The sequence below is a fragment of the Microtus ochrogaster genome, chromosome 19 (assembly GCF_000317375.1).
Source record: "Microtus ochrogaster isolate Prairie Vole_2 chromosome 19, MicOch1.0, whole genome shotgun sequence".
NCBI classification, from domain to species: Eukaryota; Metazoa; Chordata; class Mammalia; order Rodentia; family Cricetidae; genus Microtus; species Microtus ochrogaster.
Window position 1 is genome coordinate 15521913 of NC_022021.1, and position 18104 is coordinate 15540016.

General features: G+C 37.9%; 1 pseudogene; it reads left to right on the top strand.

Annotated features, from left to right (window-relative positions):
* Positions 1 to 1407: 1407 nt before the first annotated feature.
* On the top strand, positions 1408 to 2321 carry LOC101984303 (annotated as a pseudogene).
* The last annotated feature ends 15783 nt before the right edge of the window (positions 2322 to 18104 follow it).

The following is an 18104-nucleotide window of genomic DNA, read 5'->3' on the forward strand; positions in this document are numbered from 1 at the left end:
ACCTGTGGGAAGTCCAAGGACCGCCCACCTCCATCCAGGTTTAGTAAGTTGAGCATCCAAACTGCCTAGGCTCCCCCAAAGCCAGTATGTGCAGCTCTGGAATTCACTGTGTAGACCAAGCTGGCCTTGAACTCACAGAGATCCACCTGGCTCCACCTTCAAGTGTTGGGGTTAAAAGTGTACCACCCTTTCTAATTCATTCTGATTTCTAATTTCAGAGTTGAATTGCAGTCCGAAAACCCTGTAGAGAATAACAGCAAATACTCACCTCAGCATATCGCCCAAGGCTCAAAAATTCTATCAGCAAGTTTATCATTTGGGGGGGGGGTGTTATTTGTTTTATTTTTTTATTTTTTGGGTTTCTATGAATAGCCCTGGCTGTCCTGGAACTTGCTATGTATACCAGTCTGGTCTCAAACTCAGAGATCCACCTGTCTCCGCTTTCCAAGTAATGTGATTAAATGTGTCTGCCACCACTGCCTGGCAAGGCAAGCTTATTCCTGAGAGGTTTTCAAGAAGATTATCACAGATAGAAAAGTTCACTCTGAATTATAATGAGCACACAAGTACTTATAAATAGGTTTATAAATACCAAATATATTTATATAAACATAAAATCACATTTTGTATATAAAATGACTTCTTTTTATTTTCATAGAAGAATGACATCAGAGGCTGGCATCCAATGGCTAATGATTGCATACTAAGTACATAGATGTTTTAGTCAGTGTCTTCAGTTTTAAATATATGTACAGCTTTGGGTGACACTACATGCTAAAGTCCATATCTTAAAAATCTGAAGATTATGAGGTATACGTTATGTAACTTTTGTTTTTCATAATAATCCAAAAAATATTTCCATATTAAAAGTTTTTGGATATGGAAATAGGGTACTCATCTTTCAAATAAAGTATTATAATTTGAACACAGTTTTAAAGATTCTCTATGCCATTATGTCATGAATGTAGGTAGAGATGCCCAAATATATTTCAGATCCAGTGACTCTTCCAGTGGTGTGTGCATGTACTGTTTCTTTTCCGGTGCTTCAAGGTTGTTTGCTGTGCTCTGTTTCAATATAGCAAAAAGTTCTTCCTGGGAAGGTCCACTAAAGAGCCATAAGAGGTGTATCTACTTTAGCAGACATCGTGCTTCTTCCCCTTGCTGTACTCATCCCAATCACTCTTCGACCGTCCAATGGCAAGCTTTGAAACTGTGTGGTCTTCTATCAGTAGAACGGTTTTTTAGAAATTCATGGTTTTCTTTTCTGTGTTTAATGTAGATGACTGCTAATCGATTTTAGGCTGTTTTAGCCTTAAATCATCCTAATAACCCCCTTTCTCACCGGGTATCTCACTAGGGTGTCAATGTCTTTAAACCCTGTGTGGCAATCCCTAATGTACCACTGTGATGCCCACGGAAGACAGGGCAACATGGAAGTCCATCTACTTCCTTAAGATCATCCAACTTCTGATGATTAGCCGAAATGCTTCTTCCCAGGAGCAGACAATGTAGGCTCCAAGCAGGTGCAGCAGACCCACATATTTCTGTGAGGGAAGGCTGTAGTACTGATGGGCAAGAACAAGTCATCTGGAAAACATCGCAGCTTGGGATAAACTGTTACATCATATTCAGAGAAATGTGGGCTTTGTGTTCACAGAAGAGGACCTCACTGAGATTAGAGACATGGTGCTGGCCAATAAGGTGTTGGCTGCAGCCCATGCTGTTGCCATCACCCTGGGTTAAGTCTTGTGTCAGCCCAGAACATAGATCTGGGGCCTGAGTAGACTTCTTTCTTCCAGGCTTTAGGTGTCATCATTAAAATCTCCAGAGGTGCCATTCAAATTCTGAGTGATGCACTGCTGATCAAAATTGGAGTCAAAGTAGGAGCCAGTGAAGCCACACTGCTGAACATGCTAAACATCTCTCCTTCTCCACTGGGTTGATCATCCATCAGGTGTTTGACAATGGCAGCATTAGCAACTCAGAAGAGCTTGACATTGCAGAGTAGACTGGGCATTCTTGCTTCCTAGAGGACGTCCTAAATGTTACTGATGTTTGTGAGCAGATTGGTTATCTGACTATTATCTTGATTACACACGTCTGCAGATTGGTTTCCTGACTGTTGTCTTGATGCCACACTCTATTACCAATGGGTCCATGTGGGTCCTGGCTTTGCCTGTGGAGACTGAGTACAGCTTCCCACTTTCTGAAAAGGTCAAGGTCTTGGCTAATCCATCTGCTTTTGTAGCTGCTGCCCTAAGGCTGCTACCACCACCGTTGCTTCTGTTGCTACTGCAGCCCCAGACAAGGTCTCTGACTAATCCACTCAAAGCAACCAGCTCAGTCAGCTTAATTTTAGAAACATAGAAATAAAAGTTTGTTTCTATTTTTAAAAAAAAAATCTAATGACATAATAATTCCCTTGTTAATGTTTCAAATTCTATGGAAAGCACTCATGTTATTACTAGACATATGTGCAACATTTAATGCCTATGATTTAACTGCTACTTATTTACACTGTGCATTTCAAATGAGTTGTGACATTTTCCTTTCCATCATCTTATTAATAATGTTTCAAATGTATTATGGAAAAATAGTTGTCTTTAATCATAAGACAACAGACAGTTTCAACTATTTTTGCACAAATGAAAATTCAAAATGAGATTAAGATGTAGTTGGATAAATAGTTAAAATTTGTTCATTTAATGCAGTTTAACGTTGCAGTTACTGGAGAGACAAAAAGATACAACCCTACTCTTGATAGTCACTGGTGACAACAACACAAAATGGGCATGTAAAAGACAGGAAGACCAACTACAACATGAGCTATGTGTACACAGAGGGCTGGAGTGGTTTAGGCTCTGCCTTACAGACTTTTTTCAAAGAGAAAACATTATATTTTTCATTCCTTCAACTAAAGGGCTTTATAAGCAATAATTCACAAAATTTTTATTTAGTATGGTGGTATACATTTATAATATCAGCACCTGAGAAGCTAAGGCAAGAAGATAATGAGTTCACCATTAATTTGAGCTAAACAGTGAAATCTTATTTCAGGAAAAAAAATCTATCAATTTTATGATCTACCAGGATTCTTTCCTGGTAGAGCCATTAGTGAATAATTACAAAAAAAAAAGTTGGATGTGTTTTCAACATAGCCCTATCTTTGGGCTAGAAGGCTCAAACTCTTTGTAACTGTAGTATTGTGTTGTTCTCTAACTAATATGGTCTCTCCATATGACTAAATTTAGTTCAGTGCTCTTAAGAGTCAACCCATAGCTGTGAAGATTGAATTTGAAAGTTTCTCATGTAGGCCCTGTGAATTCCCCTGCTTTGGCTTCTGTATAAGATTAAAACCTTTCACTGTGGAAATATCTTCCATATGACATTTCTTTATTAGAGAGCAAAAAAAAAAAACTCACTAAAAAATAAGGGGAAATAAAGTTTCTGAGGATGATGAAATAAGGAAAGGTATGAGAAACACTAAAAATATATTCTCTCCCTCTTTCCTCCTTCCTTGTTTTGATGTGTGGTGTGCACATGTATGCATGTATTTATGTGGGTACAGGTATGAACTCCAGGGATTCTCTTGTCTGTCTCCATACACTGACTGGGATTACAGGTGCATGCCATCAAGTCCAGCTTTTCACATGGGGGATGGGGATTTGAACCAAGGTCCTTATGCTTGTATACCTAGCATTTCACCAACAAAGCCATCTCTCTAGTCTCTGATTTATCCATTTTTTTTAAAAACATGAAGTTAATCCTGGTTATTGATAAACTAAAGACCAGAATTTGATTATGGTAAACTTGGGTGAGAGCTTATCTTTCACTTCTTATTTCTCAACTTACAAATTTATGATACATTTAATTGTTCTTGTCAAACTCACAGTAACCTCCCAAAGGCAATCCCATATCCTTACTTGATCATTTGTCAATATTTGCCATCAGTACAACAATCATACCTGATACACATCATCATGTCATCCGGTGACATATGATTTTAGATTTACTTGCATATATTTTGTCATTCTTCCTCAGTATCCCTTTAAGATCATTTTTTATAATTTATATGCTTCAGTATCTTGCATCAAATGTTTCCTTTTTCCTTACTTTATATCAGTAGTTTCTCAATTTTTTAATTCCCCAAGAGTCACTGAGAATATAAAATTTGTGCACTAACTCCAAGAATATGCCCTTGGAGGCAGACCACAAAGTTTCCACACTACTTAAGCTAGTTCACAAGATAAGACGTTCTCCCTCGTTCTATACAATGTTATAATCTTCTAGACATACCACCAATATGCTAATTCACAAATTTGTACTTTTAGCTAAGATCTGTTTGACCCATATGCCGTACTCATATCCAACTGCCTACTGGGTTTTTCTCATGTCCCTCTGATGTATAAAATTCAGTGTTCAAATGTTAACTCATCTTCTCCTAAGCCTGGGCCTGCTTCTTTGCTCTTTTTCATACCATATTAGCTGAGCACCATCTAATTAGAGCAGAACCGTTCCTTTCATCTCCCTCACCTAATCAGTCAGAATGGCTGAGTCTGTCTTCAGGATGTCTTTTTTTAATATCTCAATTTTTTTCATTCTAGTGATTGTCAACTTTTCCCAAGTTAATATTACTCTCTCTCCCTCTCTTTTCTCTTCTTCCCTCCTTCCTTTTCTCCCTCTTTCTGTCCTTTCCTTCTCTTCTTCCTGCAGCTATGAACTTATTTTTCCTGACACTAGGCTGTTTTTTGTAATTATCACATATTTATCTGCTTGTGTATGTGTGTGTGTGTGTGTGTGTGTGTTTACGGGTGAGGGTATACCTTGGTGCTTCTCAGTTGAGAGGACACCTTACTGGTGTCCTGTATTCTCTCATTCCACCACATGGATCCTGAGGGTCAAATCCAGGTTATAAAGCTTGGCAGCAGATACCTCTACCCATTGAACCTTCAGCCTTCAGTTTTTAATCAAAGTAAAGGATGTGCATTGTAAGCAACTTTCAAAGTTCTAGAATTGACAGAGACATATGTGGCCTGGATAGTTATCTGTGATGTTGGGGCATCCATCTTCATACAGGCCCATAGTATCTGGCAGACATTTACATGAAGCAAGAAATTAGAAAGGTGTTTTTGCCTATATTGACAGTTTATAGTCACTTTCTCCATGTCCTGCAAAATGTCTGGCAGTCTCTTCTGTGAAGCAAGAACCAGGAAGGACCATTCCATCTTTTGGAAAGTCACTTTTCTGTGGGTACTGCATGTCCAGTTCACATACCATACCATCAAGAGCATCAGTCCAGTCAAGAGCAGTTCCTTGCCCAAATGGCTAACCAACTCAATAAGGAGCCTTTCAATGCCCATCACTGAAGGAGATTGGTGCTGCCAGGAACAGATGTGTCTCATTGTCACGAAAAGTCATAAGTTCTTAAATCATTTTAAACAACATATTCTGTAGGTTTTTGAAAGATTTTGCTTTTTTTTTTTTTTTTTGGTTTTTCAAGACAGGGTTTCTCTGTGGCTTTGGAGCCTGTTGTAGACCAGGCTGGTCTCGAACTCACAGAGATCCGCCTGCCTCTGCCTCCCGAGTGCTGGGATTAAAGGCGTGTACTATCATCGCCCGGCCTGAAAGATTTTAAGAATACCTATCCATATGAAATATATCCCTAAGCAGCTAGAAAAACCTAACTGACAAGACTACAAGTTTGACTATTATAAATGGCTATGTATTAATCTATATTTCTTAATTATACATTACATTTTAAATAAGGTGCACAAACACAATACCTTAAACAAGAGCAGAAATACATATCCACAGTGTAGCAAATTGACCTTAAATTTGTGTCAATAGATTAATGTTCATACCAATGTAAAATACATCTTTATATCTATATTTATTTTTCTTTTTAGAAATAAATTGACTGTGACCATTAATCTCATATAAATCAACCTCCTTTAAATGAAAGCAAACATTTATAAGCAATCAGCTTCCTGCTGCTTATTGGGTGAAGTGTTTTTAGGGTTCAGAGAGACATTTCAGGGGATCTTATTCCATCAAACCACATTAGCCTGGAAGGAATCCACAGATTCTTATCTTCTGTGGAAACAAAAGCAAAACATCTTTTCCAAAGTAACACATCCTGTGACTCAAATTTTGAAGTCAAGATACTTTTATGTTTATTTAACTTAGCAACCTATACAATGACATGTCTCTCTGTATTTAGCTCATTCACAGTCAAACAATTTAAAGAAAACACAATAATACACATAATACAGATTCTGTATTTTTATCTTTATGTGGCTTATTTTTTACTCTTTTACCTTTTCTACAAGTTTAATATTTATTTTATTATCTTTACTCTTTAATCTATGACTGCCTGTACTCTTTTGTATTATAACTGTCTATACTCTCTCTCCCAAGCCTACTTACATTTTTTTAAACACACTGTGTCTCGTTTCAAGGTCTTTTATGTCTGAATCTGTCCTATTGTGCATCTGAAATCCTTTTCTGACAGGGAACATTTTAAAATGGGAAAGTGGTGTTGATGCGGCAGCCCTGATGTGGGGTTCACCTCTCTTGGCCTTTCAATATGGAAGAGGTATGTTTACTGCCAGCTCTGGAACTACTTTTTGGGAGCCACGCTCACTATCTCAACTCTGGGAAGCACTGTGTAGCACATAAACCCTTTTAGTCTGAGTAAAAACTAAGTCTGCCATGCAGCATGCTGATCAGCCTGGAATTGTCTCCGTGTAGGGCAGCAGGAATCCGTCATGCTCTCCTACTGTACACACATAGCAGAACTGATCCTGCTGCTTGCCCAAGCGGGAAGTGCTGAGCTTCAGGCATCCTCACAGCTATGTTCCTCCTGACTCCAGCCCCTAAGTGGGTGGCAGGCCACACGGGATAATCCCAGACAGTTGGGTGGCAGATACTATCGGCCTGTAGGCTGAAGATGGATGCCCCAATGTTACAGAAGAAATTTGGGTGACTGTCCAGGCAACAAAATGTCTCTGTCAATTCTAGAACTTTGGAAGTTCCTTACAATGCACTTCCTGTTTACTTAAGTAATATTATTTCCCTTCTCAGGTGTTTGAAGATTTAAAGATAGATAGTTATAGTTACAGTTGCCCTTAATTATGATAAAGGATAAATTAGATATAAAACTTTAGACTCACAAAGATAAGATAGATGATAGAATATTTTCCTTAATTTGCCAAATATAAATGAACTAAATATTGTAACTATAATTCTTTCTTGATAACTATTTTGTATATATAATTTTAATATGTTAAAGTTAAAACCTTCCTTTTTAATTAGACAGAAAAAGAGAAGATGATGTGGGAAGTCCTTCTGTATATGTAATGCTTTCATTGGCTAACGGATAAAGGAGAATAAAGCCAGGTAGGAAATCCAAACAAAGACATATAGAGAGAGCAGAGAGAGTCAGGGAGACACCTAGTAGCTGTTGAAGGAGAGAGATGTCAGAACCTTACCAGTAGGTCACAGCCTCATGGTGATATACAGACTAATAGAAATGGGTCTTCCTGTGTAGAATTTCACATGTGACTATCACCAAAAATCAGAGTGGTGGGAAAAGAGAGAAAACACGTGTTCCTGAGGTTTAACCCTAAGGAGACCATTTTGTGTGTTGCTGGAAGGTTACCTTGGGAGCACTGACTTTTTACCTGCATACATAGATGGGCATGTAGTCATAGTTCTCAAACTGTCTATGCTGATCTCTGAAAAGTTACATAAAAGGCCTTCTTTGTTCAGAAACTATTCAATCTGTGGCTTTCCACTACTTGTAGCAAAAGTTTCATTTTTTAACAAAAAGTATTCAAATAATACATCCTTGGAGGAAAGGGGGAAAAGGAAAGAAATCCTACATCCCAGTGAGGAAGTCAGAAATCATGAAAAAGGAATGGGACAAAACTGCTGGGAAAGAGTCAGCATCATGAGCAAAACTGTCTTTTTCTAAAGACTTTAACTTACCTTTCTTGGAGAAGTCATAGAAGACTGAGGGGGAAAGCCTCTCTTCCTGCTTCCCAGTGATTTCAAGTTCTTTGGTTGGAGTTATCTGACATTTTAGTAGATAAATATGGGCCCTGGATTTTCCCCTATGGCCAGGATCCTGCTTGTCCAAAAAGCAAGGACAGATGATAAAATTACGGATCAGAATACATAGAAAGTTCTTGATGGACATCTGCCCCTATTTCTAAATGAGAAAAAAATTATATTAGTCCAAGAAAATCCACAAGGCCTATTTTTTTAAATGCAAAAGGAGTTGCAATCTCAATCATGGGTATCATTCTCTGAGTACAGGCTCCACTGAAATTTGCAAAACTTCTCTGGTATACATACAGAGGCCCATCTGCTTCCAGAAGACTAACCCAGCCAGTTGCAGGACCTCCATGGGTCCTTTGGCACTGGACTCACAATCACAGCAATCTCAAATGCAGTCTGGACGTTGTTTCTGAATGAGGTCACACACAGCTGTAGAGCTACTGACAGTAATGAAAGCATGCCATTGTGTCACTGTAAACTCTTGCCTTTTCACTCGCACGTCCACTCACAGCTCAAATCAAGCCTTCTGCATCTCCCACCTTTACTGTGTATCCTCTAAAGGGTATCCCAATGATCTTTTAAAAAGACAAATGTCATAACCACCTGTCAATGCATTTCCATTAAATTCAGAGTAAAGCCAATAACCTTTAATAGCACCTATACAAAGCTATAAAATGTGGACATTGCCCATTGTGATGGTTTAAGTAAGAAATGTGTCCCCCCAAGCCGGGCGGTGGTGGCTCATGCCTTTAATCCCAGCACTCGGGAGGCAGAGGCAGGCGGATCTCTGTGAGTTCGAGACCAGTCTGGTCTACAAGAGCTAGTTCCAGGACAGGCTCCAAAAAACCACAGAGAAACCCTGTCTTGAAAAAAAAACCAAACAAAAACAAAAAAAGAAATGTGTTCTCGTCGTCTCCGGATTGAGCACTTGGTCCCTACTTGGTATGTCTGTTTGGGAAAGTTTAGGAGGTACAGTTTGGTACCATCTTAGTACCATCTTGACAGAGGCTCTGTGGCTACATTGCTGCTGGCATGAAGGGGACAGAGCCCAAGGAAGCCACACCAATCAAATCAGTACAACATTTCAAGTATTTTAGGCGTCTTAGAGTGTACCCACTGGGAGATGTGTGATACAGCAAATTCATGGTAAGGGCGTAGAAAACCACTCAGCAATAAGTAACTCAAAGGAGCACTGTTGACTTCTGGACCCAGCATCCTTATGTCTTAGAAACGTCTACCTATTGAATTGGATGTGTTAGAAGTGATAAAAGTGGTTCACTGAACTTCAGAAAGCTTTCTACTTAGCTATTTTGTTTATATAAAAACTGAAAAAAAACCTACACACATAGAGAGAAAATTAGAACTGAAATGATCACTCATTTTCCTGCTGAAAGCAAAGAATTGTTTTGGAAAACAAACAACAAATCAAACCTTACATGACTCATCCTGACTTTAGTTTTCTAACCAGACAGATTTAATTCTCACAGGTTTGTTCCATTGTCATAAAATTATCAGACAATTCTGTGTAGATGCTGTCTAAGAATCAACACAGGGTTTGCATCAAGAACTTGCTTGACTTTCAAATTGTTTCAGTTCCCTTCTTGCTGCTGCCTAAATGCTAGAACCTTTGGGGAAGCTGAACAAGAGCATCATGACTTTCTCAGTACCGTTAGAATTTAGAGCCTCAGCTGAGTTTACTTGGCCACTAGTTTTGCATTTGCTCCTAATTAGTGCGAAATTTTGAACTTAAGTCCTCATGTCCTGTTAACTTTCATGACAAGCAGCTGTCAGTTAGACAGTTTTGAAACATGTTACCTTGAAAGTGTAAGGACAGAAGGTCAACACATATGTTCCCTTGGGATAAATGCTGCCCAGAAGACACCAAGCATGTCAATTGTGGTAAATCCATCCTTATTACCATAAAGCAACACTTCATCCAAAGAAACTGTCTAAATAAACTAAATTGCCATTGAAAATCTATTAGCAATGCCACATGTGCTCTCTAAAATGGAGTTTTGCCCTTATTTAGCTTTGACTCTGGCTCTGGGCACCTCACACTTCTCAGAGGTTTTCACACAGACTTGTGTTGGAGTGCACGTTACCTTAAATATTATCAGTGAGCTCTTGCCAACATGTCTATTATTTCAGAATATTTATTCAAAATGTTTATTTTCCTAAATTTAAGCATATTTAATATGCACAGGCAATTAAATCCTTTAATATCATTTTCTAATGGACTGACTATAATGAGTTTATTCTGTAGGAAAACAAATGGAAACATTACAAACCAGTTCATTTCTGTTTATATGGCCTATAAGAAAGATTTATTTGAGGTAAAGAGAAATTGCCTTCAGAGAATTGGTGAATGAGTTTCATTTTCAGTATAATATCAGAAAGATAATAGTAATAGTTACATACGAAGGCCTTTTATTGGGGTAAGAGAATTCATAAATTTTTCCAATTGGATCTTTTTTCTTCATGAATGACAAAGATCTGTGAAATGCTATTGTTGTTGTCACGTTCTGTTGACTAGACACCTAAATTTCTTTTTAGCCTAGCATCAGAAGTTGAGTTGACAACACAAACTGTCGATTATCCTGAACATCAATTACAAAAAGTATTTATTCTCACACAACATGTCTTCCATCATAGAATTCCCATAAAAATTTTTACATCTTAAAAATAAGAGATTAGGAGTTTCCTGTTAGTTTACTTCATATCTAAACATTTGAGCTAAATTAGTTTGAAACTTATTTCTTTCCTTAGATTTTTCCTTTCTTCCCTCCCTCCCTCCTTCCTTCCCTTTCTTGTTTTTTAAATAGACGGTTCCTAGTCCTCCTGTCTTTATCTGTCAAGAGATGGCATTACACCCAATCCAAGATTTCTTGTTGGTTCCTTAAACTTCAGTTTCTAGAAGCATGACTTATCTCTGCATTTTGCCTGTCTGATTTGATGTGTTGTGCCTTTAGGGAATGAACCCATGGGACTTGGATATGGTAGAGGAGCATTTTGCCACTGAGCAGGACCCACCCTTTAATTTAGGATTTTTAAGAAGTCAACATATTGAATGAAAGCCTATAAATTTTAATAGAAAAGCCGTAATCAATATTTTCAATAAATGAATTATAAATTCAGGTTTATCTGACTGAAAGAGCTGATAAATTGTTTTATATTTAAAATCAGCATTTTGCCTGTTGACTCTAAGATTCTAAGACCTAAACTCAGAACAGCTACAATGCCAATTCTTTAAAGAATCTCTGGTCAAGAAGTGTTTTGTATTTGCTTTTCTGTTGTAACCAGTCTGGGTTGCAAGTCTACTGGATATCAATGCAATAGAAATGGTCCTGCCTGCTGCTTTCCTCCTTACTGTACCAGCCGCCCCTGAGCTTCACCTTCAGAACTCGCCCCATGAAATCTGATTTCGGGCTTTCAGTAAGACCAACTAGAAATCATGCTACAGTATTCTAGGGTTCTTGATATCAGAATATGTGAATTAAATTATTTTCAGACATGATAATATATTGGAATGGATCTTCGCTACATAAAAGAAGATAGTAATAGTTCAAAGAAGGGAATTTAATTCATGCTTTTTCCCAAATTCAATTTGGAAAAGAGCACGTCTCTTGAGCTGATCTTAGGCTCACTTAGAATCAGTGTTGAGTAGACAGCAGATTCCAGAGAAAAGCTAGGCGTGAGAAGAAAGGAAAGTGCTGGCTGACATGCGAGCAATGGCATCCCTTAAGTTCTAATTGGTGTCTTCAAAGATTCTTACAACATCCGCGTCTTTCCATCTTGTGAAGAAAAACAGCTATTACTCTTTCTTTTAAAAATGAGGATCTCCTCGCTGACTTTATGCCTGTTCACCCACAAGCTCAGTTTCAAGGGAGTATGTGAAAGTATCTTAGTTGGAGTTGAATTTGATTAACGGTATCAAAATGAAGGGGACAGTTATAAGTTGATAGTTAGCATTTTGGCTCTCCAAAATATTACAGAAGTGCATCGTCATCACGGGCATCAGGAAGGACGTTGTACACTGAAACACTTCCATTGAGAACCCTTTTTAGTGGGGAACAGAGAAATTCCATCAACTTCCCGCTTCCATTTTCTCTCCGGAGGCAAACAAAAACGGCAGTTTAAACATCCTACATCAGTGCCCCCGAGAAGACTTCAGAGTTGCCCCCAAGTGTGTATTTCTTGGCCACCAATATCTATCCAGTAAAATGCCTTGGAGTGAACAGGCTTCATTAGGGCCTTGGCAAAACCCCAGCGCGCACCAGCTGTGTGGGACTGCTCAGTCCCCTGCCCACTGGAGAGGAATAGAAGTCGTCAGTCTTCCTCTACAGTTTTCATTAACTCGCTTCTAATCTATGGCGTTAATTCTTGGACTTCTGGGAAAACAGAGTTGTCTAATCTGAAAATCTTAAAGGCAAACATCTTTCTTTTCAAATCTACTTTTGGAATCTGTGGTCTTTGAAAGTAATTACCATTCACAGCAGATTTAAAATACCCACTATTTGCACAGAGCAAGTCAGTGGTGCAAGTTTTCGTCTATTACCTGTTATCTGAATGCACCAAATTAGCCAAGGGGACGGGCGTGGGGGCAGGGTGGGAATCTGTTACTTCAGTTAGATTTACAGGGAGTCCTTGTAAACAGGGTGCTAAAAAGTGTGTTGGATTTTTTTTTAACCTTTTGTGACACACAACAGAGCTGTGAAATCAGTGAATTAAATAGTTCCAGTCCCCTGGGCACACATGAGCAATGGCATAAAACAGACAGCACCCATTATAACATTACTGTTATGGACCAGATGGACGGCTTCAGGTTCAGTCCTTTGTCCTTACTTCAGAATGGGGCCGGACTGGGAAACGACTGTAAATTTTCTCAAAAGAGATGAATAGGAAAGCTGTTAACTTTTTTCTTATTAAAAAAAAAGGAAACCTGGAAAATGTCCAAATTACACATTTTGCGGCTCTGACTGCTGTTCTTCAGCATTGCTGCAAAACATCTGTAGGTGGTTAAGCACTTCCCACCTCCTTCCTCAAAATGGAATCGCTCATTCCCGGCATGCTGTCCAATGCCGGCAAATGCATCTGTTTACCAAAGCAGTCCACGACCATATGGGTGCCACAGTTCCTCCACAGTGTACTGCATGGGAGTTGATTGGCTTAACTCACAAGACGCAGAATGGAGATGCTAGCGGACCAGAAGCTGAGAAAGTGAAAAGGTGGGAGCAATAGAGAAGAGGAGAAAGGAGGGGAGGCTTACTTTTCATTGTACTTTTCCAGTGCGCTCGCTTACTCCGCCGTCAATGTTGATGAGAAAATTTCCAGTCGTGTCATAGTAGTTTCCCTACTCACAGATGTTCTCAGTGACATTGCACACCAAGAAAATCCAAGTACAAAATAGATGAACCGAGTCTTTGAGATGTTTGGATTTCTAGTCATCTTGAAGCTTATTCATATGATAAATGACAAATTTATCTAATGAGACAAACCATTTGAGTTCAAATGTTAATTTCAGATTCAGGGAATCTTGGCACATTTTGAAAATTTCAGTGTAGAACCATAAATGTAGTATTTTCTTGCTAGAGTAGACAAATAATCCTACCCATTAAAGGGAAAAAAAATCCCAACTTTTTATACAATTCTTAGATCTGTTTAAATATTTACGAACTTCAAAATATTCTTCGGAATAATAAAGAAATTACCAATTAAAAAGAGAATTTTTCTAAATTGTTGAAAAATTTCGGCTCTGTACATTAATTTAAATGTTTAAATAAAATATCATCAACCAGATGAATTACTGGTCATGAATGTCTTCTAAGTATTAATACACAAAGATTAATAACAAAGAATCTCTAAGTTTTATTTTAAAAGGATTTTACTAAAGAATAAATAAGGTAATTCCTTTAAAAAGTAAATGATGTGATATTTATCTATCTAATATGAAACTAGTATGGTTGATGAGTCCATTATAATACAAAAATATGCGAGCATTTGCCAAGTTTCATCTGTCCTCCTTTTTCCACTATTCATAGCTATTTATATTCAGTTTACAGATTTAGATAAAGCTTCAAAATAGCTGGAATGTACCACTACCAGCAACTCTCATATGTTCCCAGAGGCTTTATGTTCTATCTTTTGAAAGGAAGCTCATATTTAATAAGTTTAACCTCTTACTTTTAATTTCATATTACAGTTACAAAATAATAGAGAAAGTTCTGCTGCTCTGACATGTTGCGGTGTTGTCATGGATACACAAGTAGGGTACATTCCTTCCACCAGAAAGGAAGCAAAAAGCGCTTTGTAGAACACATTAATCTGTAGTGTTGGTGGCTGCAGAGAACCTTAAGCAAATAGTTTGTGGGTTTCAAATAAAGTATATTGTTAGAAGAAGAGAAAACTAAACATGCAGGTGCCCTTCACATGTTTTGAACAATTTTGGAGAAACTTTAAGCTATAATTTCTGTACTTTCTTACTGTCATACTGTGCAACAATTGTTATATTGTTCTTAAAGGCTGCTGGAGGTGAATAGTTCCTTTTTGTGGTGTGAGTAGTACTCCATCTGTGTTGGGTCTTCTGACACCAGAGCATGATCCTCTGTCCTCTATGTACGTCTTTCTGTGCTATCTGGAAGATCACTGTTCATGTCATAGCTTTTAACGGTGTTTCAGGATTTCATTTTTTCCTGTTGTTTTGCTTTGTTTTGTCTTTTTCCCCTTCTTTTTATTGCCTCAAAGTCAATTTTGTTATACATTCCAGAAAAAAAAGTTATTTTATTACATTGCAGACAGGTTCTCTTGATAATAGGAAACCAGTGTATTACGACCCTGAAAGGGTGGTGATGGTGATTCAAACCTCTAGCTTTGTGTTTCGAAACAGAAAATGGGAAAGCCATAAGCAGACTGGGCTGTGGTTCTATGCATGAGGTTTAGAAAAAATAAAAGTCTGTTCCACAATGGATTTTTACTAACTCCTAGTAAGGGAACAACGCTAAACATTTTTATAGGTTCAGAGCTGTCCACAGTGGGCCGTTGTGCTGGATCGCATCTGTGGAAAAGCAGGCACACATACTACTCCTTCATATGGGCAAGAGAAGATCTCAAAGCAACTAAGTTTACACATACTGGTTGATTGTTTACCCCTTAAAAATACACTGATGTAAACTCTGCTTAAGATAGTATGTAAATCCACATAAATTGGGGGAATGTTATGTAACAGCCAAGAACTGAAGTCAACTACTGATTTAAACAATTTTATGTTTTGTGCTACTTTAAATGATCTTTCTCTAAATTTTCCAGAAAAGAACAGTCAATTTGGGATATTAGAGATGAGAAATAAGGTTACTACCCCCATGAAGGCAAAGATTTACTTGAAGTACAGAATCAGGTCAAAAAGATTCGACAGCAAATTTGGATCTGTGCAGAAACTACAAGGCAAGATACAGAGTTGTTACTGGTCACTACAAATATGGTTTTCTTCGTTTAATCTCCAAAGGCTGCTGTGCACAGGCCTACCCGGGAACCGCTGCAGTCCCTTGTGGGGATTTCCACTCTCCAGATACATGTTTCTCACTCTCTCAAATATTTTAACCATTGTAAGAGAGCGGGGCTCTAAAACTCAAGCTCAGTGTACAGAGAGTTAATTTAAATTTGATAACAAATGGCTGTGCTTTGGAAATGAATGCAGCCTGGCAACTTCAACGGGGAGCCCTTCAGCGGACTTCAATTATGTATGCAGCTTCTTTGAGAAATACTTTCACACATCTGACCCAGGGACCACTACGTTGTTGCCATGAAATAAAACTGTACGTCCGCATTGTTTCATTTCTGGATCCTCTGCACACTGCCAGACCCGCGCACTCCCCCACTCTGCACATGCATGTACACACGCTCGCACAAACCCCTTTATTATCGCTCCGCTTCTGTTTTTCAAGTAGAGTGAATGTATCAATATAATTGCCACATACATAATGGCCCCTGATTACTTTTATTTGCTGTAAAAAAAATAAAAAATTCTGACGCTAACTGCCAGACTGTTCTGGTCAGCATCAAGAAAACTAAAAGAGAAGGAAAGGGTTAACTAACCCACACTATTTCAATTTTTTTTCCAAAATGGCTGCTTTGTCTGTTGCATACACCAATAGCAAATGCCCTTCTGTTATTGTACAGCCAATTTGATGTGTCAAGTATTCATATGCTAATAACGGTACAGTTTCTCACTTTTTCACAGATAAATGGTAAAGATTGTTGCAGACAGTGAAACACAAGAATAAACAGCTTTTATTTCAGACACGATAAATTACTTTCCATTCAAATAACAAGCAACGCATGCTGCTGGCCATTTTCTTTCCATTCACTGTTAGTTTGCCTTCTGGGTGTGTTTCTTTAGAGGAGTTTGAAAATATTTAACAGATATGGACAGAGTTGCTGCTAATGACTTGATTGCATTAATTTGCTTCCGAGCCATTTCATCACTCAAAGTTTATTTTTGTATTCCGTTATTACAGTGGGAGAAAGTTTGATGGCAATTCTGACACTGTTTTCCTAACGTGGTACAATCAAATCTTTGTAAAGCGTGGCAATGACAATATTTGAAGAACAGATATTTTCCTTTAGGTTAGCAGAGATGTCATTTAGTAAATAGTATAGCTTCAAAAGAGACACTTGAATGGAGTGTCAAATTGGGTCAGAACAAACCAGAGTCAATTCAGTTTTCTCAGATATAAATACATCTTGAAGGGCTGAGTTTGTTAAATATATATGACTAAAACATATACTTATTGTTGATATAGAAAAATTACTTCAAAGGTGAGGATAGGCGTGGAGAAAGGAAGCGGCATAGGAAAAATGATTTGCTTATCTTTAAAGAAATATTTTTAAAAGAATGCACTCATGATCATACAGCCACTGAAATTCCAAAAAGCAAAAGAAACTCTACTGATTCCTTTTTCACCTATTTTGCTTATATTCTCAGGCTGCAATATGTTCCCTCTATGGTCGAAATTTAAAGCTCCTTTCAAATAAAGCTAATGATTTATTCTTCAAGGTTTTCTTAAGTATATTTTATTATGACTATTTCTTTTATCTGAGCTTTGCATATGACCATTTTTGAGTTCATATTTGAGCCTGTGTAATTGTTATCAATGTTTGGTTTAATTGCTTGTTTGATGAGAAAGCACACAAAATTAAATAAATAAACATGGAGAAAAGAAACTTAATTTATTGTTAGGCTGAAGATTGCCATTTTTTACAAGTAGGTCATATAAAAGCTTTCTTTCTAATTGCTCAAAATTAAATACGGGGGGCGTAGTGAGAGAATAAAAATCAAGTTAGACTTTTGGAATACACAACCTTGGTCATGCAGAAATCTACCTTGAAATATTGTGGCTTCCAAGGGTAACTATGACATCAGGTCAGTGAGACTACAACTCCCTAATTGTCTAATCAGCAGAAGACGAATTTTTACATAATCTCACCAGAAAAGCTTGTTTTTTTTTAAAAAAACAATCCTCAGCTCTTTTCTCTGAGCTCCAAAACATTGGGAACTATTATTATATCAGTAAAGAATAATGAATAAAATTGGTCATTAATTTTACGTTAAAGTCAATCAAGAGATGTTTCTACCAGAAAGTTCTACAAATAGTCTAATAAACCTTCCCCTTGTTTCTCATTATAACAACATTGTTGAGCCTATAATTAATGAGACCAGCGATGGCTATGTATTTCAACCTGCCATTGACATACACATACCCTGTGTAGGCCACGTGAAGACTAGTCTATGGTAGCTGAATACTGATGTTTCACTCTGTGGGTGGGTCAACAAAGCTGAGCCACACTGAATTATCACACCAGGCTGCTCAGTTCCATTCTGAAAATGATGTTCAAAAACCGGGTGCTCTGTGTTGGGTTGCCTGTCTCTACGAGTCGGTGAAATCATATGAGACCTGCTTTGCCTTTGCTTCTGATGTTTCGTGACATCTTGGTACAGATGATACACTGCAGAGGTACTATCTGTATTCATGTGGCCTAAGAAGCACACT